At 36.1% G+C, this 19,523-nt stretch overlaps 3 pseudogenes; 1 reads left to right on the top strand and 2 right to left on the bottom strand.

Moving 5' to 3' along the window:
• Positions 1 to 4,566: 4,566 nt before the first annotated feature.
• Positions 4,567 to 12,306, bottom strand: LOC120132302 (annotated as a pseudogene).
• An 81-nt stretch (positions 12,307 to 12,387) lies between these two features.
• LOC120132291 lies at positions 12,388 to 15,828 on the top strand (annotated as a pseudogene).
• A 375-nt stretch (positions 15,829 to 16,203) lies between these two features.
• On the bottom strand, positions 16,204 to 18,256 carry LOC120132281 (annotated as a pseudogene).
• Between the last annotated feature and the right edge of the window lie 1,267 nt (positions 18,257 to 19,523).

The following is a 19,523-nucleotide window of genomic DNA, read 5'->3' as shown; positions in this document are numbered from 1 at the left end:
TGAGTATCGACATCTAATTTCTATTGGAATCTTTCGACTTCTAGTTTCTTTATTTTTTATTTCAACCTTTCTTTTTCAACTTCGAATTCATTCTTTGTTATCTCTAATTCAGAAGGAATAGGTTTAAGATGCTCCTCCATGATCTGAGTATCCTCATGATCTGGTATGGGAACGGTGTCATTCTTTCTTAACTTCCTCCATTCTATATAATCTGGAGTAAGCATGTCTTTAACAGCTATGAAATCTGTACGAAATATTTTCTTCCATGACTCAACTATATCTTTGACCTTGTTTTTGTAGTTATCCTCCTGGTATACAAACTTTGATCCATATATCACTTGTGTAACTGGGAAAAACTGTCGTACCCCATACTGTCGAAGTGTCAAAAGTGAAGAATAGCCAACTCATCCCCATAACCCAAGTAACATTATAATTCCTTAATCTCTACATCGATAAAGGAGGTCACTATGAGACAACCAATGGGCCCTCCATACAATATCCTTATCTTGAAGGTGCATGAATACATTTAACCATTTCTCATTCAGAATACCTTTTCGGCACTTTTACGTAATAAATTCCTCCAAAGAAAAGTAAGTGGTGCCGAATCGGCGATAAGAAATCCCATTAGTCTTCCAGAAATGACTATTGATCCACACCTGAAGAAATTGTGTACACCCTATAAATCGTCCTCCACCAGTCCTTTTGCAATGGTTTAGTGAACGAAAAGTTTCGGCTAAGATTGTTGGCGTAGGGTTAACTCGCTTAGGTAGTTACTAGAACAGCTCCATCAGAGCTGCCTCGATATATCCCAAAGTTTTTAGAAAGATAACCAATCCATAGATGCCCAGTGCAAAAAGGTCAATCACCTTCCATTCAACAGGATGATTATTCATTAATTGCTTGATATGAGTCCAAGTAATTCCTTCTTATTTGCCTTTGTGCTGAATTCGGTTAGTTACCCACTTTTCATCTACCCTTGTGGCCTTTGCCAACCCATTCTTGAAAGGCTGACTTTTGATATATTGGTGTAGACTGGTCCATTCTGACTCCTTCACAATGCAATAGAGTAGTGTATTCCTCAATTTGGGCACCATGTCTTCTTGGTTGAATGTAAAGCAGCTATAACCCAGATTTTAAAATTGCACTAAGGCTTGAATCAAATATTCATCAATCTTAACATAGAGCATATGTGCAATATCACCATACTGCTGGCATAATCTTTGTCTAAGGCTGACAGAAGTATAACCAACCAGATCTGACACATAGTTACTTTGTAGAATGTCCCCATTTTCCTTTTGAGTCTTCTCTAACCATAGCTGGACCTCTGCATTTTTCACCTCTTGCATTACAATCCCTTTGTCCGTTAATGCAAATTATTTGAATTTTAACGAACATTTTTTTGTGGATCAACACCTCTTTAAATGATGCAAATGATAAGAATGAAAAAAAGGAACAAAAATGAAAGAAAACAAATTAGTAAAATAAAAAATAATGATCAAAATGATAATAAAAATATAGAATTCCTACCCCACATGATATCTACCCTACATGTTTTTTCTTCCTACTCGAACATGATTTCTATCCCGCATGTTAATTTTGCACAAATCCTAATCGCATTATTTCTAATTCGCATGCCTCGAGAAAAATAAAGCAAGAAATAACTCAAACAACCTAGGTTTTGAAATGGAGTTTCAGGGGCTCTAATTCCTTGCAGCATCCCGATTTAAGTTCTAACAAAAAGGTACTCGAGTTCTCCTTGTCGGTGCCTCCTTGGGCTTGCCAGACCCTCAATCATAAGCCCATTACAAGCTTATATGGACCGAGTTAAACTCGAGAGAATACATTCTCTTATGTCTGTACGGAGAATAAGGTGTCGCTTTCACCTTCACTTAAAAGGTTTTGAGCTCGGGTATAGAGCCTGAGATAAATTTTTGAAAAGCTGAAACCATTAAAAAAAACATCAGTACTCCTATTTATTTGAAAAAAATAATCAAAGGTAAATAATAAGGATCGAAAAGATAAATTTAAATTTAAACTTACAATTTTCGTTCAAGAAGACAACCGGGAATTAATTTTAGCCTTACTCGCTTACATGTCCCTAGTGAAGTCGCCAAACTGTCGTAATCGTCCTTCAGGTGGGCCTGGAATCGGGTTCTCACTTAATTTTGATTTGATGAGCCGCACCGATCATTTAAAATTAGGTTGATCAGATACCTTACTTTACCATTTTTTACCTGATCTACATTTTTACTAGAATTGAATCGGATTCGGGAGTCGATTACAGTCAAATAAGGATTAGCACCCTTGTACTGCTCTTTCGGTACAAATTTAATTTCTCGGTTGTCTTAACGATGAAAATTAAAAGTCAAATTAAAATTTAAAAGTTCGATCCGAATTACTTACCATTGAAGGATTTAAAATTGACTTAAAAATATAAATCAAATTAATGTTAATATATAAAAAATGAAATAAAAAAAATGAAAATGAAAATAATAAATATGTATATAATTTTGAAAAATATATTTTTAAAAACTATATGTTTTCCAAAAAAAATCATTTTAAAAGCTATATATGTTTTCAAAAACCGCTTTCTAAAAACTATATGTTTTTCAAAAATATCTTCAAAAACTATACTATATTATTATATATACTAAATAAACCTCGGAAGAAAATGAGTTATTACAAAAGATTAAATAGGATTAATAAAATTAAAGTTTATTTGAACCCAAATTAACAGGCATTTTAATCATAATTAATTTCTTGATGTAAAACTTTGATATTTAAAATTTGTAACGTTATAATTAGACCAGACTGTTAAAATCAAAGTTTTGATGGCAGATTTCTTCAAAAAAAATCATCAACTGTTATTGTTAATTATCAACCGAATACTTAAGAGTACTCAAAAGAATTTTAACCTCTTTAACGATACTTTTTAACATGCTGGTTTATTGTAAATATAACTTATGATATGTCACATCATCTCAAATTTAGGTTTATATTTGAGAGAATATAATAATCTAAAATTATTTTTATATTTTTAAAAAGTGAAAAAATAATTTTTATATACTTTATTTTATAATAAACCATCGTAATCGTAATGTTATAAATTCTAAGATTTTATAATTATATTTTATTATAAAAAATTTAAAACTCACTTATCCAAAAAGAATTAAAACTCGTTTTAAAAATGTATCACATTAATTTTTTTTTTAAGAAAATTGTATATTAGTCGGCTGTCGCCATTTTTGATGGTGGGGGCGGGGGACTGACAGCAGTAATTTTCTGTTGAAAGAAAGTGAGTTGGAAATAGATTTGAAAGCCGCTACTATAAAGTACCTTCTGCCCTTCACAAATTAGATTCCAGCCAAACAAACAATAAAAAAAATCATTTTCCCTTTTATTTTCTATTTTTATTTGTTGTTCCTGCTTAGTCTTTTGTCTTCACTGTTCGCCTCACTATCTTCCTTCTCAGATCCTTTCGATTTCATTCGCTAATCTCTCTAATTCAACTTCTCCTCGGCTTCATGAGGTTTTGATTTGTCGCACGCTTCACGAGTTAAGGAAGCAAATAAGTGAAACCGCATTTCCCCCCTCAAATAGTTGTTTGTTTGGTTGCTGAGAAAGATTGACGATTTCATGGTTGAGTTTTGGTAAGAGTAGATCAATGTGAAAGGAAATGAGCTAATTGTTTAGTGTTGCTGAAGATCTATGTTCTCATTGGATTTTTGCTCTACTTAAATCATCGGTTTTGTGAGAATGCAGCCATGGAGGCTGAGAGTGATAGAAGGTTGTGTTGAGTTAGCAACTGAAGAAGGGGACGGTAAGAGAGAGAGATGATAGAATAAGCTTTTTATTGAATAGTGAAAAAATACTCAGCTTACAAACTAATACAAGTATGGCTTATATATCCCAAGTAACCAACAACCATAACAAACTAATAACAAACTAATAACAACTAATAACAAGCTAATAACAAACCATAACAAACTATTAACACTCTAACATTCACTCTACTTTTCCACCTTTTAATTTTCTTCAAAATGAACTTGCTATTAGAGAGTTGATCAAACAAAGAATGCAAACTTAATAAGTTGGAATTCAATTGTCTTGCTTTCTCGATGAACAATTTCCCAGACAAATTCTCTTTCACCTAAAAAATATTCTTTCTTCAACTTTCCTCGCCTTTTCTTCTTCTTTTCAAGAGTTGTTTTTCATCTTCACTGTTCTTCCTCTTCACTTATTGGGACTTTCTTTTTGTTGGAGCAAGGCGGTTAAGCTACGAGCTCTCAGATGCAATCTGAAGCCTCTCTTGGGCAAGAAAACATCCTATTTTGTCTGGTTAAGGAAGGTAAGGCCGTTAAACTCTTAACCCTCCCCAGAGATTTTCTTCTATGGTAACTTGGTTGTTAAGCCTCAAAGTTCCATGTCAAACTTTGGAGAAGAAGTAACAAGTGATGAAAGATACTCTATGAACACCTTAAAGTTGTTGTATGATTGGAGAACCGAATGGAAAAAATGCATAACCATCAAACAGTAGATGCACCAACTGAACCACTCATGGTCACCTTAGAAACCATCAATAATTTGTAGCAGCAAGATCACAATACGAACGAATAACACGAGCAATAGTGAACCGAACCACCAAATATTAACTAAAACAACATCTAACTGTTCCCCTGTATCCAAATTAATTGCGAGTGATCCTCTACTGGCTCTGATACCATTCCAACCCCTCTGATGTTACTCCTCTGCATTTCTTCACCTTCACTTTGATAAAATTCGGGACCACTAGCAAGGGCTTCCATTCCATGGTCTGAAACAGGGCAACTCTTAATACAAAGCTTCTTCAAAGCTATACATGTAGCAGCAATTCATGAAATCTCTGCATCACCCACCGTATCACTACCGCATAAAGCTAACTGTTCCAAGTTCTGACAATTTCAAGCTAACATTCCCAAAACTTATATTCGTCGAATTAACACAATAAGAACTATTCTTGTAAATTAAGGCATGAGTTTGCAACAACAATTAAACCTTGGTCACCTATTCAATTGGCCTTCCATCCATCAATGTGCAGCTTCCTTAACAATTTACATTTCCCAGCAACAGCTCCAAGTCCAGCGTTCGTACACTCTGGAGCCTTAACGAGGTGAAGGAATTCTAGGTTGGAACAGTTGGATAAGGCCTCGAGACAAATGTCGCTTATTTGAATACGTCCATATGGATCTCTACGATACCCGTGACCCGATCAACTATAAGAGGGAAAAGCTTATCCCAATCACCAGAGCATCTAAAAAGTTTTAAGGATTTCAGATTCTTAGCACCAATAATAAGCGGACCAAAGCACTGTCCATTATAAAGCTCTTTCATGAAAATTGTTTTCAACGCTGCCGCCGCCACCTCTGGCCCTATCGACTCAGCTCCAGCTCCGTCTATGATGCCGCGAAGTCGTTTCACGAAGAGTTCCTCGAGAGCTGGACAGTGGTCGTGTAACACCCCCAACCCGTATCCGACCCGAATACGAGTCCGAAGTGTCACATTGACCTTTTAAACATTTATTCGTATAAAATAGTGGGTAATTTAAAAACTTTGATAACATTAAATTATTTCAAAACGTTTACAACAGATATCAGAGTTCATACCATTTAATATCTTTAGACTACATGCCAACTACACTCTGTAAACAGTACATACATTTTCTGATCTGACATTTGGTAAGGAAAACTGACCTGTCTTGCTCCGCATTACTCTTTCCTCTTCTCGAAACCTACGTGTGAAACAATCACACGCTAAGTCGAAGACTTAGTGAGGCCAAACGACTTATAATGCACTTCATAACATATCAATACATGCATGTTCTGTTCTATCATGTTATACCAATTCCATGCATTCTTCGTATCATATAAAATCATATCAGATTAATTACAGTAAATACATACAGACATAATTCATCATTAACCAGTTTATCATGTAATCACATACTTTTATTGTTAACCTTTTCAATCAAACACTATACACACACAACATCATATGGTTCACGTAACACATTTCAAACCATTATAAACCCATCGTATACATATCACATTCAGTATGCTTGTTAATCACTTTATTAGCCCATGTACACTAGTGAGAACTATGGTATGTGAGTACTTGAGGTTGTGCACACATATGCTGTCACACCAGCTCGATCAATGTCCCGAAGGACCAGTCCATAGATTCCGAAGAACCTAGGTAATCAGTCCATATGTCCCGAAGGACATAGGTAAACAGCCCATATGTTCCGAAGAACATAGGTAAACATCCATATGTCCCGAGAACATAGTAAACCTCGACCCTTGGCATGCCAACTATACCCTAGCTCTCATATCACATAACAGGGCATTATCATTTATACCAGTTCACATTACTTATTCATATTCTTCTCTTATAACCACATATCTTCTTTTCAGTCACGTATCACATGTACGTGTAATCATTGATCTCATAACCCATGTTCCTTCTTTTCTGTTACATACCACATGTATGTGTAAACATATCTAATATCTATGTTGCATGCAATCACATAGATCTTATCTCATAACATATACTTGTAGTCACATAGCTTCTTTTCATATAGGATCACATAGTTCATATCTTATACTTTGTTTTCTCATGTTCACATATATCATGTCATATGGCTCTATCTTTCTCATGCAGTCACATAGTTCAGTTTCACATATGTTCATATATATACATTACATAGCACATACTTCTCATAACATTACATTCAAAAGCATGTTAACACATATAATCATGCATACATACAATTCATGTCATTCATATACGTATAATCATATATTCATGCATTCTAACAGAGGAAATAGACTTGTCGCAAGTCTTGTTTCCATTTAGCACCATAAACTAATTAATATGCACTCACCTGGCCTCACTAGTCAATTCCAATCTCTTATCTTTCCCTTGATCGATCTTACTTGCCAAACGTTCCGGAATTGCTTTATGCGTAGAATCATAAATGTACATTCGAGACCATCATTATACCTACACCTTGTAATTGAATACTAGCAACTTAAACTAACTTATTAAACCCATATTCCCAATTTTCCTTTAGGGGGAATCGGTTCCCCCCTATGGGGGTATCGGTTCCCCCATGACATACTGGAAATTCTTGTTCGTTTGAAGGGGTATCGGTTCCCCTTGAATGGGTACCGATTCCCCTTGCCCAGAAATCATATTTTCAACCCGAAAATTACTTCATTTCCTCTCAAACACTTCATATATCATCCCCTTTCATTCTTAACTCTAGTACATATACTTAAACCAATCTATTCATTTATTTCATCTTAAACCTCAAAATCCTATATTCCTACGAGATTCAAAAATCATACCAAATTTTCAATGTGTTCTAATTCCAATTCTAACACTTATACTTCTTAATTAGATGATGACAAGTCAAATTCATCCTTAGAATTTCAAAAACCTTTCTATATCAAAACTTCATTTCTAATCTCTTAATAGAAATCCCTTTCTAATTCTCCCTTCTTGATGTTTTAAGTTTATACAAGCTTTCCTTAAGCTTATATAACCCCCAAAGATTCAAAACCAACTTATAAATTCCAGAAATTAACAGTTAAAATCAAACTTACCTTTAAGTGGGGCTACGAGAAGAAGAAGAAAAGAGCAAGAAGAAGGCTTCCAGAACTCTCCAAACCCACGTATATCACCTGTATTTAAAGGAAAATACAAAATATCCTTTAATCTGAAAAGACTAATTTACCCTTTAATATCCATCTATGCTATTCAATCCTCATCAAAATTCTTACTTAAATCCCAACACTTTTAACTATTTCAAATTGAGCACACAGTTTCCAAAATTTACATTTTAGTCACTGATCCGGCTTTGGGATGTTACAAATCTCCCCTCCTTATAAGAAAATTCGCCTCGAATTTCACTGACATCTTAGTAAGAACATATCTTGTAATGTTTTATGTTGCTTCCCTGACTTATTCTTTCTTGTCATCATGAGAAACTTACTTTTCAATCCTTAAGTTCCAACTATCTTTTTTCGTTATACATTCCTCTTCTGTTGCTTATCATATAACCAATAGCATCAGTTCTTATCACTCAAAATCCTTAATCAATCAAATTCTTTATCAAATCTTTAATTACCTTATAACCATACCAAACTTGTATTTCGTCATCATTTGACCAAAACACAACTTTAAATCTTTTCAATGTGATTAAACATATACTTTAAGGAGTCAAACAATATTTCACATCACCTTGCACACTTGTCTTATTTCTATATCAAAATTGTCCTCTGTACTTCCATATTCATCGTATCTGATCCTTTAAATCAATCCCTTTCATTTCTTATACTTGTATTTTCCTTCCTGAAGGTTCCATGCAAATACTTATCTCTGTTTCTACTTATAGCTATTGCTCAGAATACAATTATATTCAAATTCATATCATAATCAATTAACTCAACTTTATCTTTCCTCCAATCTTATAACTCTAGCACCTTTACTCTGACAGCTAGATAAACTTTGGTTCAGTCTAGGGCAAGCCCTCTTATACCAATCATATACATTCTTTCCAATCTAAATTATCTTAACATTCGCTTACTCAACTTATCAATTTCACCTCTATTCATACATCCTGAAATTTCTTTTACTCAAACTCAACATTCTGACTTCCTGTGTCCTATAATCTGATCATCAATATACTATTCTCAAACTCTTCTTATCAATCCTCAGCTTTACTTAATTTACAAATTCTTACTTCCTTTTCCTTTACTATACCACATACTATGATCCAAATATGCAACTGTATCCAGATCCATTACGGATTGGTTCTCATATCCTGACAATATCTTATAATCTTATAAATCCAGTACATTTTTATCACATACTCTAGTTAGCCATACTAACTCTTTCATCTTAACTGCAAACCCTTATCATAAGCATACTCTTGTTTATGTGCAATATATCACTTCGTTTCAACTCATCAAACGAAAATTTTATCATTATTCAGATATGATTTCAGCTTTTTGAAATCAACTTTTGATCTTAAGGGCATTTCCTGAGGTGTCCGCTCTTCATCCTGCCTGGCCAGGGCAAGTGAATAGCTATCACAATCAGGAATATCACCTTCACTTACTTCGAAATTATCACGATCAGATTTCTACTGTATTAAACTATTCTTATTCTATTAGCAAGACAACATCCTTACACAATCAGATCAGAAATTTTCAATCTATGTTGGCATGTACACCTTTTTTTTTGACATTGGACTTCGGTTTATGCCGAGAATCGGCCAAACCTTAGCTGATACCATTAAATGTAACACCCCAACCCGTATCCGACCGAATACGAGTCCGAAGTGTCACATCCCCAACCCGTATCCGACCCGAATACGAGTCCGAAGTGTCACATTGACCTTTAAACATTTATTCGTATAAAATAGTGGGTAATTTAAAAACTTTGATAACATTAATTATTTCAAAACGTTTACAACAGATATAGTTCATACCATTTGATATCTTTAGACTACATGCCAACTACACTCTGTAAACAGTACATACATTTTGATCTGACATTTGGTAAGGAAAACGGACCTGTCTTGCTCCGCATTACTCTTTCCTATTCTCGAAACCTACGTGTGAAACATCACACGCTAAGTCGAAGACTTAGTGAGGCATAACGACTTATAATGCACTTCATAACATATATCATATGCATGTTCTGTTCTATCATGTTATACCAATTCCATGCATTCTCGTATCATATAAAATCATATCAGATTAATTACAGTAAATACATACAGACACATAATTCATCATTAACATTTATCATGTAATCACATACTTTTATTGTTAACCTTTTCAATCAAACTATACACACACAACATCATATGGTTCACGTAACACATTTCAAACCACTTATAACCCATCGTATACATCACATTCAGTATGCTTGTTTAATCACTTTATTAGCCCATGTACACTAGTGAGAACTTAAGGTATGTGAGTACATTGAGGTTGTGCACACATATGCTGTCACCACAGCTCGATCAATGTCCCGAAGGACCAGTCCATAGATTCCGAAGAACCTAGGTAATCAGTCCATATGTCCCGAAGGACATAGGTAAACAGTCCATATGTTCCGAAGAACATAGGTAAACAGTCCATATGTCCCGAAGAACATAGGTAAACCCTCGACCCTTGGCATGCCAACTATACCCCTAGCTCTCATATCACATAACATGGGCATTATCATTTATAACAGTTCACATTACTTATTCATATTCTTTCTCTTATAACCACATATCTTTTCTTTTCAGTCACGTATCACATGTACGTGTAATCATTGATCTCATAACCACATGTTCCTTCTTTTCTGTTACATACCACATGTATGTGTAAACATATATCTAATATCATATGTTGCATGCAATCACATAGATCTTATCTCATAACATATACTTGTAGTCACATAGCTTCTTTCATATTCTCATAGGATCACATAGTTCATATCTTATACTTTGTTTTCTCATGTTCATATATCATGTCATATGGCTCATATCTTTCTCATGCAGTCACATAGTTCAGTTTCACATATGTTCATATATAACATTACATAGCACATACTTCTCATAACATTACATTCAAAAGCATGTTAACACATAATCATGCATACATACAATTCATGTCATTCATATACGGATAATCATATATTCATGCATTCTAACAGAGGAAATAGACTTGTCGCAAGTCTTGTTTCCATTTAGCACCATAAACTAATTAATAGCACTCACCTGGGCTAGTCAATTCCATCTCTTATCTTTCCCTTGATCGATCTTACTTGCCAAACGTTCCGGAATTGCTTTATGCGTAGAATCTACATAAATGTACATTTCGAGACCATCATTAGATACCTACACCTTGTAATTGAATACCAGCAACTTAAACTAACTTATTAAACCCATATTCCCAATTTTCCTTTAGGGGGAATCGGTTCCCCCCCTATGGGGGTATCGGTTCCCCCATGACATACTGGAAATTCTTGTTCGTTTGAAGGGGTATCGGTTCCCCTTGAATGGGTACCGATTCCCCTTGCCCAGAAATCATATTTTCAACCCGAAAATTACTTCATTTCCTCTCAAACACTTCATATATCATCCCCTTTTCATTCTTAACTCTAGTACACATACTTAAACCAATCTATATTCATTTATTTCATCTTAAACCTCAAAATCCTATTTTCCATACGAGATTCAAAAATCATACCAAATTTTCAATGTGTTCTAATTCCCAATTCTAACACTTTATACTTCTTAATTAGATTGATGACAAGTCAAATTCATCCTTAGAATTTCAAAAACCTTTCTATATCAAAACTTCATTTCTAATCTCTTAATAGAAATCCCTTTCTAATTCTCCCTTCTTGATGTTTTAAGTTTATACAAGCTTTCCTTAAGCTTATATAACCCCCAAAGATTCAAAACCAACTTATAAATTCCAGAAATTAACAGTTAAAAATCAAACTTACCTTTAAGCTGGGGCTACGAGAAGAAGAAGAAAAGAGCAAGAAGAAGGCTTCCAGAACTCTCCCAAAACCCACGTATATCACCTGTATTTAAAGGAAAATACAAAATATCCTTTAATCTGAAAAGACTAATTTACCCCTTTAATTATCCATCTATGCTATTCAATCCATCATCAAAATTCTTTACTTAAATCCCAACACTTTTAACTTATTTCAAAATTGAGCACACAGTTTCCAAAATTTACATTTTAGTCACTGATCCGGCTTTTGGGGATGTTACAGGTCGAGCATGGCGTTCATGCTTTTAGCTCTGAAAGTGCAAGATCCACACAAAAGCTTCTTTAGGCCCCTACAGTTCTTAGAGAAAGCCGACATTCCGGCATCGGTCAAATCACTCCAAGTTCAGAGCTTAAGGCGAGTCAAGTTCTGGCAGCGCTCCGAGATTAGAACAAGCGCTTCATCCGCGATGCTAATAGAACTACGGTCACATTTCAGGGCCAGTTTCGTGACAGCATCAAAGCGAGAGAAGATGAAAGGAATCAAATGTTGCAGATCTGACTGGGCGTTGAGGGAAAGTCGGTGACGGCTCTGTCCTTCAGTCCTCAACCACCGCCGGCAAACAAGAGAGCAACGTTTCTGGTTACCGGGGCTAAGAAACTGGAAAATGCAAGCCAAACACTCGTCATGCATAACTGAGTTGAAATCAGATAATCCATCCATACTACTTCGGTCAAGCTCTTCAGCTTCCTCAGATTGCATCGGAGAGAAAACAATAACAAAAACAAACGCAAGCGGAATAAAGATGGCCGCAAGATCATCGGTGAATAATACCATGTGAGAATGCAGCCATGGAGGCTGAGAGTGATAGAAGGCTGTGTTGAGTTAGCAACTGAAGAAGGGGACGGTAAGAGAGAGAGATGATAGAATAAGCTTTTTATTGAATAGTGAAAAAATACTCAGCTTACAAACTAATACAAGTATGGCTTATATATCCCAAGTAACCAACAACCATAACAAACTAATAACAAACTAATAACAACTAATAACAAGCTAATAACAAACCATAACAAACTATTAACACTCTAACAGGTTTTCACTCGGTTTTTTTGGCTGATTTGATAGTGTTTTTCAATTAAGCTACTCCTTGCGTTTTTAGTTAGATTTTTTTTGTTTATTGTTGGTACGCGTACGCTAGTATAAGATCTAATTTAGTGTTGCTAGTTCATTTTCTTCCTGCACAAATTACGTCATCAATGAATGTCATAGAGGCTAGATGCGACTAATATTTTTTTTTTTTTTTGCAAATTGACCTGTTATTTATATCCTTTGAGGTTTTAACTTGTAAGAGATGAACGTGGATAGACGGAGATATTTGAACTTAGTCAATATAGTTTGTAGTTCTGTGAAGGTTGAGAAAATTTTAATGAGTGAAAGTGTTAAATTGTCTTTCACTGTTTTGTAGTTGGCCTTATACTTTGTTTGTTTTATTCAGCGTGTGTGGATTCCGAAGATATCTTGCCTGTCAATGGCCTCGATGAGGTTTTCTCAAAATGGTGTCGATAGGCAACTTGGGGTGTCTGAGGACGACAGTGGTATTTCAGATAATGTAAATGGGAATGTTGAAAAAACTTCCAAGATTTATTTGCTGAACGAAATGGATGATAATGGGAAAACTGGGGAAGGTAGAGAAGAAGTGAATGACTTTGTGGATAACAATGGATTGATTGATTCCAAGGTAGTAGGTCTTACATTATGTTTGGGTGCTTTTATTCAGGGTTTATAGTTGAGGCAGTATCAGTGTACACTCAGTTATCAAATGCAAATCCTTTTATCAATTACCAACAGTTTGAATTTCATGTTTTATGAGTGTGTCTGTCTTCATAGGAAGGGGGGTTAAAGATGTGAGGCAAGCCAAGCCTCAGAAGGTTCCGGGCAAGACCAAGAATGAGAAGCCCTCTGGTCCCAAAAATGTTTCTTCAGCTTTAGTGAAGAAAAGTAAAGATGGCAAAAGTGAAAAGGTAACTTCGACAGCTTCGAATGGTGGTTCTCTTGCTACAAATTCAGGTCCAAAACAACCCCTTCAAAGTAGATCAGTTAATGAAAAACAAGGGAACACATCCAAGGTTGAAACTGATAGTACGACTGATTTCTTTTTTAGTGCATTTTGTTTTCTATTTTGCAAACTGTTACTGCCTTTCTGATCATTCCTTTCCCTCTCTCTGCTTCTGACAGCATTCTGAGAAACCTGGTGCAACCTTCTGAAGGCACTATACGTACTACTTATGTTTGAAGTTCTTCCCTTTTATCATGCAACCTTCTGCCCATGTTATTGATTTTATTAACTTAGGGCCCCTGAGTTTAGACTTTATGTTAGAGGTGATGAAGAATAATTTCCCCTTCCATCTCTCAACTGTTCTATTGTATATTATAGGGAGAAACCCATGCTGAAACCTCTGAAGAAAGGGCCTAATCATAAAATCAAAGGAGATGCAGAGTCCTCATATCCTTTACAGTGTACAGTTTGTTTCATTATTAGTTCCTGTCTGGGAGAATGAGTTGAAATGATTTTGCAATTTGAGCTTCCTTCTTGCTCTTGCCTCGAAGTTTCTTTATCCTTATTGCTCCATAGAAGCCCACTGCAGCTGATGCCAAACTCGTAGGGTTGGTACTCTTCCAAATAACGGTTTCAGTTTCAAGTGTGATGAACGGGCTGAGAAAAGGAAAGAGGTTGATTCTTTATTTAATATTCTTGAGGTTTACATCGTCTATTTTGGCAGCTCGCTTATTTAACTTCTAAATCTTCTCCATTCTGTTGCGCAGTTCTACACTCAAACTTGAGGAAAAAATTCATGCAAGGGAAGTAGAAAAGAGCAACTTGCAAGCAAAGTCAAGGTGTTATTTTGTGCATATGATGATGACTTAAGGCCCAAATAGTTTCTCTTATATCATAACAACTTACTAAATTTCTGATAGGAAACTCAAGAAGCTGAGACTAAGATGTTTAGGAAGACTTTGAACTTCAAAGCAACTCCAATGCCAAGCTTTTATCAGGAACCTTCACCTCCTAAGGTGGAATTAAAGAAGGTTTGTCGAATGTTTTGATGCATTTAAGCTAGAAATGCAAACGACATGCTCATTAATATTATTTATTTGTTCTCTCTTTTGGGTGTGGGAGGATGACAGGAGTGAAATGCCAAACAATACATATTAGGTTACCTTTTAAGGTTTTATCATTAGGATTGGCATTAGCAAGTGTCTCTACTCACCTTGCTATAGGAGCATTTCTTTTCTGCAAAATGCTTGAGTTGAAAGTCAAACCTCAGTTAACTGTTGTTAGCTGTAGCTGATAAATTTAACTTGTTACAACTTGAACTGATAAACAATTGAATTGGTGTTGGATACTTAGTGAAGGCCCCTCTAACTGGACCGGAGAGCATAAAATTGATACATTTAAACTGCCTGGATGCAGATACCAACAACAAGACCTAAATCTCCAAAGCTTGGTCGGAAAAAAATGCAATTCCTTTGGACTTTGATGATTTCAAAAATAGCAGCCACCAATCAGGTCAGCTAAGTCTAGACGAGAAAGGATCTCAGAGCGTCTCTGCCAAAGTAATTTCTCCCGTCCATGCAAAGAAGCCACTGCGTAAATCCCTTCCCAAACTGCCTTCTCAGAAGACTAGTTTATCCAGTGCAAAAAATGAGGAAAAAGCATGTAAGGCATCCGATCAGGAAAAGGCAACTAAAGCAACCACTGCGGGGAAGATAGTCGCATCTAAAGCATCAAGTGAAGAGAATCTCACATTATCTGATGTGACAAATGGAGAGCTATCTCCAATCCAACCGCAGGAAGCAGTTCCTACAACTGATTCAGGTGAGAGTAAGCTCGACATTGACGGAGAACCGACAGACATTGCACACTGGAGTATTAAAGGCTTTCATGGCGATGGCTTTTAATTTTGAGTGATGTTCATACAAAGCTTGACTGCATTTTGCCTAAATAAGGACGTCTACGACTGAATCATTCAACGATAAAGGTATGAAAAACTCTACCTTATGGCTTGTGGTGTTGTCTTCTCTGTTCCTCTTTGCAGCACTCTGATGTCGATCTTTTACCAAATTGTCATGATTTATGTGGTTTAAGGATTGGCTTATTGAATATATATTGTGAAGTTCTGGACGAGTTGTTTTTCGTTGCGCTTTATAATCCGTGATCCGGTTAGGGGTTTAATCCATAGCAGCTGAACAAACTGGTACTGTGAACTGTGTCTTTTGCTATAGTGTAAATGCTCCATTTGAAATATAGCTCTTGTAGATTATTTTGCAGAGATAGATCTGCACCATGATTATCATTCCACGTGCCGTAAAGTGACTTGAGGTAATTCTCGAGGTATTAAACATTGAAGAGCGTCCCATGTCGCAAGCATATGCTCATGTTTGCCTTGTTGAAACCAAGTCATCAACCAGCTTATTGGATGTTTACTGCTCCATCCATCACCAAATAATCACAAACATGTATAGTATAAATTTAACTTAGTACTGGGCTGTTATCTCCGATTGTCATTTATCGTTTTCTGAAGCAAATCAATTATTAGTTTTCAGATTTTGTAATTTCTTTTCATGATATCATTCGATTAAATTCGTAAGTTGTCCGTATAGATAAATCTACAAATCTTCATCACATGTCGCTTTGACAAGCTTGTTCATGTTTCAGTCGTTGTCAAACCGGGGACACTGGAACCGAGTTCACAGCAAAATGGCGCGAATATTAAGAGAACGCCAACAAAACTCACTGGGTTTCTTTTTACCAGCTTTGTTTTTTTCCCCTTTTTCTTTCTTGATAAATTGAAGAGCTGTAGAAAGAACAAAGGAAATGTACAACAAGCCATCACACAGAGGGAGAGAAAATATACTTTAATCCGAGAAAATGACCTCACTTGCGATTCTCATTAACTGCTGGATCGAATCCGAAGCGAACTTCCGGGCGAGTAAAAACGGATCACGCCGCCGAATCACAGACGAATCAGAGCCCCTGTTTCCATCATCACCATATCTAGGCTATCCATTCTTAGCTTCATGATCAAATCGGGCCCCACCTCCGACGCCACGTACATGCGCGGGTGGCCATCGGAGCTGCCGTTCCAGTCCACGTGCGTCAAAGTCGCCGGCACAACGCCAATTGGATCGTGCACGTGGACGAGGGTTGGCAAGTAGTTTTCCTCCGGGTAACAATTGTCCCACTCCCACACGGTTGATTGAACTTGGCCCAAATGATCTCGTCGGCAACAATGAGCCTCGCGTGCTTACGCGTCAGGGACCAAAACTGGGACCCGATCCTGAAATCATCAAGCTTCACCTCCGGCAGCATCACGTCTGGGCCCACGCTTCGCCCACCTATCGAAGGTCCCGATCTCGTTGTCCAGGATCTCTATGAAGCTCTTCTTGGACCTGATTAGGGTCCGATTAGTGAAGTTAAACGACTGAATAGGGATACACGAAGCGGATAGAAGGACAAACATGTAATTCGAACGATCGTGAAGTAGCGCGTGAGCCAATAACCACCGCGCCGCGGATATAAGAGTAGGGGTGAAACGGAGGGCGGGTTTCGAACGGATGACACGGTGAGCGAATACGCCCGAAAACGGCGTTTCGTAAGGGTGAGTCAGGTCGGCATGGACATAAACATTGAAGAGGCTTTTAGGGATTTGGTTAAAATAAAGCTCCCAAAGGGGAGCGAAAGGGAGAGGCCGTACGGTGAGGAATAGGGATGGCAAGGGTTGGGTCGGGTACGGATATCCCTCCCTATCTTACTCACCTAATATTTTTAATCTACCACCCGTCCACTACTCATGATGGGTACAAATTTTTAAATCCACACCCGTCCACGGGGTACATTTTTAAATCTATCCCCACTACCCACTAGTGACGCACCTGTCTAAACCCGTATGAAAACAAACTTAAGTTATATAAGCACAAACATAAAAAAAACATCTCCATTAAGAAACATAATAAAATAATCTAAGGATTATCTTAGTTAAGTGTTAATATAGATCTTAAAGTACATAAACACTATAATAAAAAATAATTAAGTTTAGAAACATAAATGACAAATACATAATGTTTTTTTTTTGGCACAAACATTCTAAAATTTCAAGCAATACTTGTGACATCTGATACTCTAGTATTACAATCATCATTATCTATTTCCTCCAATTAAGAGTGCTCTAATTTAAATTCACTACTGCCTACATATATAATAAAAGTGGACGGCGGGCGGATTTAGTTGGACGGACGGATGTGGGACGGACGGATGCGGGGCGGGTAATGTCTCAAACTCATTACCCGCTCACTACCCGCGACGAGTATCACTTTCTAAATCCACACCTGCCCACTATTTGCTAACCTATTCCCGTCGTAATTAGAGTGAGTGCGATGCGGAATTTGTGAAACTATACCCGTTTGTTATCCCGGAATAAAAATGCAATCCTTTAGGGGAGCCAGGATGCGTTATCGAGTTGACTAGAGAAGCGACCCGAAAGAGTGACTTGTCATCTTCTGGCGGTAACGGCGGCGGTTTAAAGGATAATCTTTGGCGGGTTTTGGCTACAGGGACAAAATCTGGGACGGGATTGGTTTCGGGACCGTCATGGACTGTGGTTGTCGTGCTGGTCGCCGGAGAAGTGATTCTGCCAATACTGGCTAAAAGCATGCAGGATCAGAGAACATAACAGTGACAATGGTGTTGGGGACGTCATGATTTCTAGTTTTTTTCTCTGTTGAGTGGAAAAAAAGAGTGATGAGCGAGAGGAAGAGAAGAGTGTGAGATTGTAGAGTGAGAAGAAAGTGGGTTTTTTTTGTTTTAGCGAAATCATTTTTTAATGGAAATCCCAAGTCGATGGCGCCAAATGAATCAAAGAAATGATTTTTAATACTGATTATGTTAAGAATGAATTTAAAGGCATGAAATTAGCTGCCTTTTATGAATGAATATTTGAGCGACAAATATAGAATTTTGGAAAATAAAAGGGGGGGGGGAGATAATTTAAATCTCTTTAATCTTAGATTAACGCATTTCATTGGAAATTAAAGTATTTACATGTGGTTCACATGCAAGTGAAGAGAGTGACATTTTTAAGTTTTATGTTTTTCTTGTATGTAGGTGATAATCACTTTGTATTTATATGAATTAAACTATATAATCATTTACATTAGAGCATCAATAATTATAAACATTCAATATCAAAGGATTGAAAATATTTATAACATGTATTACTTTATAAACATCTTAACTTAATAAAACAATAATAATTTTATACTTTATTTTCGAATATTTTATCTTTAATTCTAACGTTTAAATTTTCCGTGAAAATAAATTATGTTAGATAAAAATATTGATTGATCAACAGTTAACCCATATTATTGCCGTTGTTTTACATATTTTTATCTATTGGGTGACACATATTACGTTATTACTAGGGGTTAGCTTTTGGTCGAGTCGAGTCGATTCAAAATTTTCGAGTTGACGAGTCCTATTTTAACTTGGAGTTAACTTGAATTTTTTTGAGTCGAGTCAATTTTTCGAGTTTTTGTTTAAATTTAATTGTAAATGTTTATACTATTATAATATTTTTTATTCCAATTTAAATGGTTTTCTATGACTATATATACAATACAAATATATTTCTTATATCATATAAAATTTGACTCAACTCAAACTTAAAAATCAATCCACTAATTACTAAAATTTTTGAGTTATTTGAATTATATTTTACAACTATATTTGAACTTGAAATTTTTTCGAGTCGATTTTATGAAATTGCAACTCCAAGTTAATTTGAGTCGAATCGAGTAGAAAAAAATCAGTTTTTCGAGTCGAGTCGAGTTTTGCACATCCTTAGTCATTACTTTGGGTGACCTGATATGTCACTTTATCAATTGGACATATGTGAAAATGACACGTTAATACATGTTGATCG

Source organism: Hibiscus syriacus, unplaced genomic scaffold, assembly GCF_006381635.1.
Source record: "Hibiscus syriacus cultivar Baekdansim isolate YM2019G1 unplaced genomic scaffold, ASM638163v2 tig00001728_pilon, whole genome shotgun sequence".
NCBI classification, from domain to species: domain Eukaryota; kingdom Viridiplantae; phylum Streptophyta; class Magnoliopsida; order Malvales; family Malvaceae; genus Hibiscus; species Hibiscus syriacus.
This window is presented reverse-complemented; position numbering and strand designations above follow the sequence as displayed.